Here is a 12,500-nt window from a genome sequence, read left to right on the forward strand (position 1 = left end):
CCTCTAGAAAAGAGGCGCCCCCCCGCCGCCCCCCCCCGCCGCAATTCCAGCAGCGGCAGGTCAGCGCTGCCAGGCAGCCGCCCCCTGGCCCCGAGGGGAACACTCACTGAAATCACAGCTTTTTCCCGAGTGGGCGGAAAGGCAACAAGAGACAGCAGAGTGAAAAAATGTTAGTATTTAAATATAGCAGAAACTGGGAGCCTGACAATAACTCAGCTACTACGGAGTCAATTCAGCCATCTGGAGATGGTGACATGTCAAAAAGGGGGGGCGGGGGGAAGAAGAGGCGTTGCGAAGGGAAAAGAGTCCTTAAAAATGAAGGATTTCATTCCATGTTGAAATCTATTCTCCATGCAGGATACAGCTTTAATGTTGAACAGCATAGGTCTCTGAGTGGTTTTGTGCATCAAAGACGTACATACTGAAACACCTAGTGTCATGCCACAGCTGGATTCTGGTGTTCCGGACCAGATTTGTTTGGCCCAGCACAGAGTTTACTGTTGAAATCAGTTTGATTTTCAATGTTAGTATTATTTAAAAATAGATTTTGAGGCTGTTTGAATTTTTAAAACACAGTCAGTGGTAATGATTTATAAACATTCCTGATTTCAGCTGTAGCTGTACAGAAGGGTTGAATCTGCTCTCAGCATATATTTTACATGATTTTAATAATCGGAGGCAAATATACTGCATATCTTTTAGGTTCATTTAAAAATCTATGCAATTTAAACAAACGCTGAATTGTGTAATGGTTTGTCTGGGAATTACTTGGGCTGCACAGCATAATAATATTTTATTAGCTGTCATTTGTTTTCAGGGAAGAAAATGGTGATTTTTATGTTGTGTGTTATGTGAAAACTTGGCACTGAAACAGGACAGTTCCCAAATGTGAATTTCTTAAAAAGGTGGGACAGTAGTTGCCCAAAAGGTGAAGACTTGAGAAAAATTGGGGTAGGTCATTTCTTTCCTGAAATGAAGCAGGGTACAGATTAGGAGCCATTAAGGTTTGCCAGGAGTTGCTGGTCATAGAAGCCTGTTTAAGTGCTCACTGTCAACAAGGAAATCATGGGCAGCACTTAAAGTGGCTCACCTCTGATTTATTCATAAACCTCACACGAGCACTTGGCTTTGTTCTTGCTCTGGTAAGGGGGAACTGATGCCAATAAGAACAGGAATAAAGAGCTTCTTGCATGGTCCAAAAGTGAATAGCACTTTATCTCAAAGCATGACCTCCATTCCCAAGATCTGTTGTGTTACAGTTGACTCCGCTAGATGTGTATTCTCAGATGAATTGCTAGAATACGTTACAACAAATATATACTTTGTAAACCCTCTAGATGTAACAAGAACCATGTAACTGGAACTTAGGTTCTAACTTGACAGAAAAGGTTGTGGTATTCATAGGGAGCTGAGCGATTTCCGTTTCAGACAGTGCTTTATGTTGGTGTTTTTAATGTGAGTCAGAAAACAGTGTGATTATGTGGCTGTGATTCAAATGAAAATTTTATATTCTTTAAGGGATTTATTTGAGAAACATATTTTGATAAGAGCAGACACACAGAATGTGAAGTGATTCAGAGACTAAAAAGGAAAAAAAAGTTGACTTTGGTTTTAGACATATTTGATGGCTGCTGCTATATTTTTGTTTCTCTAAAAAAGGCAAAGTAGTGCTCACAGTCCGCAGTGGGGGAAGGGACCTTTCGAAGACGGTCAACTGCCATGTTTGCACTGGGGCAGAGGTTGAGTACAGTTACTTAAATCCCCAGAGAAACATTTAGTTAACGCTAGACTCTTTCTGATCCCGTCCGAGTCTGGTTTTCTTTCCTGCTTTTTAATGAAGTTTGTTTGTTGCTATGTTTAGGTTATGTTTTTAAACTGACTTGCATTTTCACAACAGATTTGACCAAAAGAGTCATAATGGAAGACAGTGATGAGAGTTAATGATACGTCTTTGATAAAGCAGTCCTCGTGTGCAATCTGATCACAGCCATCAGCTCATTTGTCATGGCTGAAGTGAAAATGTCAGGACCAATGAGTGTATCAGTGCTGAAGGGGGCGAAAGGGCTTTTGGAGACACTTTTGTGCTGGGAGTGGGCCATAGCTTAGATGCAGCTCTAGGGAAATACTGGGATTAGCCAACTCTGTGCACAAATCCCTAGCATAACAGAATTAGTTGGGAAAATGAGGTTTGTTAGGGAAAAAAAAATCTGTAGAACTGCTCTAGGCTTCAGCCCAGGAGCTATGAAAAGCAGTAAAGCATTTTATTAAAATAATTTTAGCAATGTGAACGTGTGCACATTCCAGTGAAAATCACAACTAGTAGCCAACATACTAACAAAACCCATCTTAATGCATTTTGCATATGTACATGTGTTTCCTTCTAAAATAAAAAAAAAAAAGTGCATTAAAAAAATACGGTGTTTACAATCTTAAAAGAAGGTTTACTGAATTTGACACAGTGGAAATTATTGCCACATTTAAATATGAACTGATGCTGATGATCTTTTTGCATGGGTTAATACAAATAAAATATGAGGATAGTCTCCCTGCTGTAGACACTTCTTTACTCAGGGGGTAATTCATAATATAAAAACATACTGATTGCCAAACTGGGATTCTGTGGTGGCCAGCCTTTTCTCTCTTTGACTAGTCTGTGCAAAATGCTTCTGAAGAATATCACAGTAGGCAGACGTGGATAACCTATTGTATATGCCTGCCTTGGCAAGGTTGCAAATGCAAATTTTTTAGACCTCTGAAAAACAAGATTTAATATCCCTTACCATTTATATTTTTGGTTTTGTTTTGTTCACATCCATTACAATAACTCTGGATAATTTTGGCAGTGAGTTTCCATTATTTTTTTTTTAACCTTGGTACATTCATGATTTCAGTGGTATCCTTCAGCAATGAATCCCACTGTCTAACCCCTTTGCTCCTCTCATCATCAGGTTTTAATTTGTCACAGCTTAGCTTTCTTGGAAACTTGCTACTTGTCTTCTGGAAAGCTTTGTCTTGCTTCCTGTTACATACCTAGGAAGAACAGGGTGCTTTTCCCTCTGTGTTGTCCATAAAAATGCTGAAGAGATCTTAATTTCTGTGAGGTGGGGATCCTAGTTGTCAGACCTATTCAGCTGATGTGGAACAGTGTAGGTGCTTACAGGTAATCCCGTTAGCTGCACTATGCCAGCCCAAGAGGAGTGAGTGGGAGTGAATTATTCCATCTCCAGTGCACAGAGCAGTTACTGAGAATTGTCTGGATACTGGATGTGTGTAGCTAATTGTCTGTCGGCCTACACCAGTTAATAATGGCTATTTACCTGCTTTGCTGTATGTCCCGTGTGTTTGATACTGCAGAACTGGGGGTGTTTTAGTCAGCACTGGGCGGAGAGCAGTTTTTCCTTTGTTTGGTGTTGCTATTAAAGGTGCTGATGCAAGTTTATAATATTTCCTCTGGTTTTACTGGGAAACTGAGAAGAAAACTGTTACCGCCTCTATTGTATCACTGATCTGGTTGCTGCCACCGTTCCGCAAGGCCTTCGAACGGGAGCAGCGCATGGCGGTGGCAGCACCGGCCTGCGCTGCGCTCTGCACTATTCGTGCATCTGCATCGCTACTGTGCGATGCACAGCGTTTGTCCATGGTGGAAATCTCTCGCTTCCTTTTGCTTTCCCTAAACTTGGGCATAAGTTTGGGAACAGGCAGAACTGGCTCACATGCTGATTGGAGGGGAAGGAGAGGAGGGGATGTGTGGCAGAGCCTTAGGCTGTGGCTCAGGTACCAGGCAATTGCCTCTGGTAAGCCCAGGCTTCCTCGCAGCAGGCTTGCAGCTAGCATGTGAAACCAGCTCTTGTGGTCATGGGCTTCGGGCCCAGGGTCCTTCTGGGCCTTCTCATGCTGTGAATGTGGCCACAGGGACTAAAGATACCATGTAACCTTGAGTCTGGCATAAAAATGTGTAGTAAAGCTGCAGCCACCAGTCTTTAAACCCCAAACACTTCCCTGTTTATGCGTGTCAGTGTGAGTGGCAGCACTAAAGTAATTTATTTAATCTAACTAGTACTTATCTTTGTTAGGAGTTGCCTGCAGATTTCTTCCATTTCATGTACAGTGGATTGTCCTTTTTCAGATAATGTGCTTGTACAACCTTTTTTTTTTTGTTTAATTCTATTGATTTACAATATTGAAGCGATACATCTGATACCTGTTTCCTGCACTTTGACTGTACATAGTCAAAGAAGCTGATGGGATTCTTCCCTCCCTTCCACAAGCCTTTAGCTGTTTTAAATGTATAATTATAATTGCATGTCATTTGATAGCTGCACTAATTGCTGCCAACCATTGTCTGTTTGCACTTAATGCTGAAACCTGATCAACATCCTGCTTTGGTTGATGTTTGGTGGTAAACTTTAATTAACTCTTATTGCATTGAAGAAGAGCTCAGTCTCTGTGCTAACTAATCATTTACCTTCATTATGTCCTGACAGCTCCACTTGTTCCTGGTACTAATAGATACACCAGTCAGTAAATAAACCTGCAAACCTTCATGCCTTGAAGTTGTTCCTCATTGATATTTTGTTGCTTAAAGTATAATGGTGAAAAGATAATTATTTCAGTTAGTTTTGTATCTCTGCTTTTCCAGACACTGATCTCAAATTGCCTTTTTCATGCCAGACAATATAATTTTAATAGTAACTGTAGATTTAAGATAACATTATTCCTCCAGCATGGTTCCTATATACATGCATCTTTTGAATCAATACAATTAAGCTTGTCTCCTGTTGGAATTCTTGTAATTATTTTTCTTGAAATACTTTTCCTGTAATGATATTGAAGTTAAAGTAATCAGGTTACTGGCAGATCATGTAAAATTCAACTCAAAATTGCTGGCTGCTTGATTTTAATTTGTCTGACATCAAGTTTGTTTGAAAAGGGATAATATGTGGTTAAACCAAGGAACTTATAATTATGGTTGACATTTGTTTGTTTATAATGAAATCTAATTAAAGTTCATACATTTTAAAACACCAAAGTTAATTACTGAATTGCTCACTTCACTTATGCACAGCAGTCAAATTAACTTGCAGAACAAAAAAATGACAAAAGACTATGCATAATAAAAACAAAATGCCCAGCTGATCTTGGCAATACAAAACAAATTTGCCATGATAATATTCTAGAAAAAAAGTGCTTTATTGATACCTAAATTGTTTAAAAAACGTCCTGTATTTTCACTGACCAGGCTGACTTTAATAGAGAGTAATATTTAAATGTTTAACATGATTTACAATACCACAGATTTTTTTTTTCATTCCAGATTCATAATTAGAAGAGTCTTGCAGTCTTGTAAATCTGCTCAAAAGCAAGATTCTTTATATTTTGTTTTCATCAAGACTCTTTCTGAACTTATCTGGAGTTGTGGTATCTCCCCAAGACCTGGACTGTTTGCTTGACTACCTGCCTCATGGTAACTTTTAGAAAGATGATTGCAGCATTTTTAGCATGAAAGCAAAAAAGTACTGTAATATTTATTTCACAGTTTGTTTTGAGGCAACAAAGAGATTAGGTGAATACTATAGAGCCACTCTGACTCCCTGGTCATTATTTGTTACTTTTGCAATCCATTCTTACCTTCCAAATATGCTGACAGAGGACACATCCAGACTTCAGTAAAATCACAAAGCTTGTTATAATTCACACTTTAGAAGATTATACTGCTCTATTTTATATCATTAAAGTATTTTTAGTATACTTACTTATGTTAATATTACATTTTTGCTAAATTAGAGTTAAGTTTAATGAAGCAAAATCTATATTTCTGTAATTTTTTCTTAAGAGCTGTGAATGCAAATGATCTCTTTCTTAGTGTGTGAGAACAGGTGACGGATCCAGGCAGCATTATGTTTCATGAAGATAATTAGGATTAATTTTCTAGCTGCTTTTATTTAATTTAGTTCCATGTGAGTTTAAAGCAACATCTAATGTAAACTAACTTTGGTCAGAGTTAAAGAGATTAAATAGTGAAAGCTTTACAGATAGGGTGTATTGACATATGAATAAACACAGTAAATATGATTTATTAATTCCTAAAATGATTGATGCAGTGAAGTTCTTTAAAGGAAAAAGGAATATGGATTCAATAGTTAAGCTTTATATTTAGTGGGATTATTAACTTGAACTTCCAAATTTAATCGGGGTTTGGGGAGTGAAAAGGGAAAGCATGGGGGCTCTTTGCATTAATGGCATGCTTGTAAAATTGAGTGTAATTTACATAACCTTTCGTAGTGTATATTGTGTGTGTTATAATACAGGATCTGATTGATTTGTAGATTAATATTTATTTAGTAAAAGAAAATCAAAGGGATTAAGCAGTCATCATTTTAACTCTAATCCTACTTTGCATAGATGAGACAAAGGGAGGTGATTAATGCTCTAATGTTCACTGGGTCACTATCATTCAGATGCACCTTTCTCCATAAAGAAAGAAAGGCAAGAAGTTGGTGCTTGCTCCTAGTATTGGCAAACAAGAGTTTTCTAGCAATACTTTACCTGATTAGGCCATTCTTCATCACTAATGAAGTAATCACTTCAGAACCTGTGTCAGGTGGAGTAGTAGAAATATGGTATGAAAGCGAGAATTAGAAGGATAATTACAGTTCATGTTCTTGTCTCACACCAATGTGAGCTATTAATATTCAGTTAGAACAAATACATGCAAACTAGGGTGGCTGGAAAAAAAAAAAGCAGCCAAATTTGTTTGCAGAAGTAGCCTAAGACACAGGCCTATCTTGCATAATGATTACAACATTTTCCTAAAACAACAAAACCAAACAACAACAAAAGAAACATATTGCACAGTAGCTTTGTCAAGCTGGGATTGCTGATCTTGCTTTTAAAAGGAGAACAGCTGCAGTGGTTTCATTAAAGCTGTGGAAAGAAGACAGGAGAGTAATGCAACAGTTCTTCACCATTACAATTAAATTAAAAATTCCAAAGCCTATAATAGCGTTATGGCCATTGTGTACACTTTCCCGTTGCTCCTTAGGATAGAAAACAAAGAGGCAAATCCTATCCTGACAGTGAAGGAGAGCTGATCAGCCTCAGGAGATTTCATTGTAAGAGTTTAAAAATCAGCTGGAGTGATGTTCAGTATTAGCCTTTGTGGATAAGAGGAACATGAGAGAAAATAATCGAGTTGAACAGTACACTCAAGTTTGTCTTTTGCAAACTTTTCCATCCCCCCTCTTGTCCTTTCAGTGTACTGTTTTAGATGCATAATATATTTCGTTACATCCCTCTATTCAAACTTAATTACCTTCTCCCCTTTGTCGTGACATGGGCGGAAAGTTTTTGCCGTGTCAGGAGAGGTCGTCACACATTCTTTTGCAGTTCTCTTCATTAATTCCTTCTTGCAGAAGCATTTTCTATCGTGCTGGGAAGGTAGAAGGGTGTAATAGAAGAGCCCTGAAACATAAGCAGGAAGCTCTAAGCTGGTTAATGCAGTATAATTGTCTGGACATAGACTGGTCTTTGTTTGTGTGGTTCACTTCGAATCAGCTGTAATTAACTCCAGAGTGTTTCCAGATTGCCAGCAAAGAAAAATTACAGCTTTTCTGTTTTAAATTGGAAAGCTCACAAAGACATTAACTATGCAGATTGCTTTTACTTTGATATATTTCTAGCCCATAAGAAAAAGCTTATTTGGCTCTTTTTTCCCCCTCCACCCAAAATGTGCTTTTGTTAAGTTATTTGATATAAGATCTATTAGAGTTTAATGGCTACTTAATAGTTCAGTCTGAAAAGTATTTTTCTTCATATCATCAACCACTCTAACACTTTCATTTGTCTCAAGCTATTGTTTCTTAGAATGTTTTTTGTTTGCTTGGGGAGAAAGGGACTGGTGTGTTTGTTTTTCTCTACTACACTGGGCCCAAGTTTCTGATAAATGTCTAGATGGCTTTCTGTTCAGGAAGATAAACTGCTGTGTATCTTTTGCACCGAACAGGCTGAAATGAAAGACACCTCTGCATTACAGTGACCCATCTTCTCTTTCCTGGAAGCTTTAAGCTTCAGGAAAAGAAAATATCCTTAGTCGTTATTGGACAGGTAGCTTACCTGTATTTGGATATTTCAAACAAGTGATTGTGGGAAAATGGGCAATTTAAAATCTGTTCAACTTGTGGTCAGCTAAGTGCCTACCACACCCTGTTAAAAGGTACTGTGTACAGTAGTTTATAATTATGGATTGCAGCATAGGCTAAAACTAGAAGCAGTGTGAGCAAGTTTCTAGCTAATGCATCTAATAATACAGCGCTATACACAAAGGATCTGTCAGCAATTGATGCAAAAAAGTCCAACCAAAATCTTTTTTTTTTTCTTCTTTCTTCTGAATTTAACAATAAGGAATTTAAGCCTCAATGTGGCTTTAGCAACCAAAGAAAAGAAGCTCTTGGTGTCTGCATAATACCACTTTGATGGATTTTTTCATCAGTCCTCTGTACGTGGCAACAAATAAACAAGTATAATTATACTTGTGAAGGCCTATTCATTGCTTTGTCAGGATTAGATATATGTGCAGTTTTCACACTGAGCCTCTCTTTTGTCTTTGCCTAACTCACTATGACATATTGATAGAGGATTTGGTATGGGGAAAAGGCCACAGCAGAGACAGTGATGACCTTTTGGAAACTTGATATAATTCAGGGATTTTTATTTATTTTCTTTTTCCTTTCCTTTTCTTTTTTCCTTTTTTTTTGCAAAAGAGTTCTTTAACTTGTTACCAAATTCAGAGGCAAGTGTGCAACTTTTAACCCATTTTTACCAGAGTAAATAAAGAATCAAAAGTGTTATGAGATGGCTAAAAAGCAGATGGGAATAAAAACAATAGGCTAAGAAGCCTCTTGGTCTTCTTTCCCAGCACTTAGCACTGTGGCTAACCTAGCATTCCTTTCCCATTATTCCATCCTCTTGATCAGATCACGTTCTTTTTAATCATTTCACAAACACTGTCTCACTGGACCGTAGAAGAGGGCTGGGACAATCTCAATTAAAAAACAGAGGTAAAACTGGCATTTGTGATTCTTTGTTCTAATGGGAACTCTGCATTTTAAATGCAGAGGAATTCTCCTATTGTTCAGAAAGCACCCCCTTTTCATTAGCAAATCTGGCTGTAGGTGGGTTTTTGTAATTTAGCTGAGCAGAGTTTAGAGCACAGTTTCTCCAGGAGGAAAGCAGAGGTTAGCAATTTAAGGTTTTCTGTATATTGGCCATTAGTTCCAAGAAAAGGATTTATATGATCAAAGTTGGTGGCCTCGTGAATTACTGAGAGAACTTTAAACACTGAGCAGAGCGGCAGGTATGTATTTCTGTGAACTCAGCTGATACCATTGGCAGAGATTTGATTTTTTCTTGATGTCTTAAGGCTATACAGATACGTGCTTAATATATATCCATTTTGGGGTTTTTCTTTATACTGTATGGTTTGCACTGTGATTGCTTTTGTAAAGAGGTTTGAAATCTGTTATAGAGACTTTGTGGAAAAATACTTGTTCTGAGGCAGTCCTTGTAAATTTTTTTATCTATGACTTTGTGAAACTTTGTTATAGCTCTCATAGAAGGTCCCTGGGGAGGAGATTTTTTTTTTATTTTTCAATATTGAAGATGCCGTAGACTACTGGATGCATGCTCCATCATATGTTATGTACAATCAGTAAATTATGCCAGTAATTTTTAATTCCTCATCAAGGTATAATGATTTCGTCTACTTTATCTGATAGCAAACATGGCCACAAAGACTGTAAACAGCTCAAGTATGGAAATGTACATTTTGGTTTCTCTGTGTGCTGCTCATCAGTTCAACGATTTAGTATTTGTTTTAATTGGAATGAAATATACTTTTGTTTATACAATTGTGATCAGAGGGCTGATGTCATTGTTTGGTACTGATTAATACTGAAGTTATATAAGGAGACAACTCTAAATGTGCAGCTTATTTTAAAATGTTGATTAAGTAACAGAAAAGATGTTATGACACTTGTTACTGTGCTGATTTTGTTTTTCACTGACTATGTGATGGAAAGTTTAAAAATATAGTTTACTTCTGCTAAATCTTTTAAGAGAAAATTGCAACAGCACAACTGTTAAGCACAGGGCTGTGGGAAGAAGGGGAAGGGTGAGATGCTACGCTGCAGAACCCATTTTGTATCTGCCTAAAATTACTTACTGCTCATAAATGCCATCTGGCCCCAGTATAATGTGCATGCCCACGACTGTAACTGGCAACTGTTTCTGTGCGTGTACTGGACCCTGTGATGCTGTGGGATACCATAATATGCTGCAGTATGGGTAAAGCCTGATTTGAGCAGCAGAGGTTAAATAGAAAGCCTCAGGTAGGGCTATAATAGTTCTAGGGAGTTGCATCTGATTCCATTTGCTGTATTAACTCCTTCTTTATCAGTTAGCTTTACCTGCTAGAGAGGTTTCAACCTGAGTGATCCTTTCATGGTACTGGGTAGGACAGAGTTACTGCTCAGGCATCCCTGTATCAAAAACAAAACAGAAGTACTACTGCCTCTTTTTCTGTGCAATGGCCCAAAAAGCTTCTTGTATGCATGTTGTGTGCCAGCTGGGTGCCTGTCTTCATGCTTGCATGTGTGTTTACATGTGACTGAAATAGCCTCACATGTGCAGTTGCTGAGTGGATACATGTAAAAATACTTTGTACCAGCATTGTTTATCCTTTTGTGTCAGAGTTGAGAGCTACCAATATGAAGACATTTATACCAGTCCTCTATAGATGGAAGGGGCTGGGAGTTGCTTTCTGGTGCAACTCTCCTTGTGCAGCTTTTTATCTGTAGATAAGGCCATTGGAGGAGAATGCGTTAGACGTGTAGGCTTTCTTCAGAATGTATACGCTGTTTGTGCCGATTTGCCAAATGGGAAGGTAAACATGCTTGTCTCTGGACTAATTAGAGAATTATTAAGTTTTCATGCTCATTGTGATCAGATTATTTCAAAAGGTTTTTAAATTGTATGTGTGCCATGAGCAAACTTAACCCGGTTCTCATCAGTGATTAAAATTACACACCAAGCTTTGTGACGTTTGATTCAGGAGCAATTAGGCTGTCATTTAGCCATCTCAGATACCAAAACTAATTTTGATTCATTTTCATTCTATGCAAATCTTCTGATGTATCTTAAACTGATCACTTTCTCTCTCTGATGTAGCTGACAAGATTAGATTTGATTACCCTTAAAAAAAATTAAGCAGTTATCCTTCATACTTAGTATCTCAGTGACCTTCACTGAAGCCTTTCTAGGGAAGGATTTTTTTTTAATCCCAAAATCACACTGAGTGATTTTATGCAGGGATACAGCACCTGTCTATTATGTATATAAACTTACACTGTCCAACTACGCAAAATTTTTAAATTAAATTTCCTTTTCTTGTAAATGAGAATATGTAGAAAACAGTAATGCTTCAGATATCTGAAACAATAGTTTTCAGGATGTAATCAAACTTTTGTGCTTAATTGAAAACTTATCTGATAAATTGGTTACTGCTTTAGTCTAAAATTAATGAGACCTATCGTGCTGACTTACAACTGGAATGAAGATTGCTTACCTCCTGAATAAAAGCAAGGCAGAGTCTATATCATAGGCTGAAAATAAACACTAAAGTTTCAGAGTACTCAGCTGTTGTGTACAGTGCCATCATTCTGCAAACTGAGAGATCTGCAAGGACTTGGGGTAGCTTAGGCTGTAATCAGGCTACTATTACAGTGGTAGAGCCTTGCAGGCTCAGGAAAAAAATGAAGGAAAGCAGACTTTTAACCAATGTGTGCCCGACTTTTCTCTGGTGCTTTTACCCTGCTGCCAGACACTGATATGGCTTTTATAGAGTGCATCTTGTTCTCAACAAAGGGAGTTTATGGTCTAAGACGCCTGCCCGCAAGAAATGATTGAAGGATTTTCATCAGTAGTGCTTGCGTATGATTTGTTAAGCTAGGGGAGATGTTGATTGAGGCAGTGGTTGAGAGATGGGCAACTCACCAGGATTGATAATATCAAAATGGTATTTGAAATGGTGTTCATTACGTTTTGCAACGAAAAAACTGAGTGCATGCAATTGTCCCCTAGGATGATGGGACTGGTTGCAGTAAATATTAATTTCTGTTCCGTTGCCCGTTGAGGGGACTAAAGTGTGGGGAAGAATTGTGATTGGTGCTTAATCAGGGATAGCCAGCTACCTGCTGGGGACTTTTGCACCAGGAAGATTTGTAGTAAGCTGATTTACTTGGTAAAATGAGAACCTTCAAAGAGTTCTGCCTGTGTTGACGATGCTGCAATGTTTAGAACTCTTAGTTTACATTATCTTGCTGTCATTAGGGAGAAATAAAGACCAAGCAAATAAACTAGCTGAAAAGGAAACAAAAGGAAAAAAAATAAATCATTTATTCTGTGTTCTCCTTCCTGGGTATTGCATATGAAAAATGTTTACATTC

General features: G+C 37.9%; 1 protein-coding gene across 1 annotated transcript in view; it reads left to right on the forward strand.

The window, feature by feature from the left end:
• The window catches only part of ZFHX4 (zinc finger homeobox 4), a 149,608-nt gene that overhangs the window by 12,609 nt on the left and 124,499 nt on the right, over positions 1–12,500 (forward strand). The gene's annotated exons all lie outside the window — the stretch shown is intronic.

This window comes from Corvus brachyrhynchos, unplaced genomic scaffold, assembly GCF_000691975.1.
Source record: "Corvus brachyrhynchos isolate BGI_N302 unplaced genomic scaffold, ASM69197v1 scaffold227, whole genome shotgun sequence".
Lineage (NCBI taxonomy): Eukaryota > Metazoa > Chordata > Aves > Passeriformes > Corvidae > Corvus > Corvus brachyrhynchos.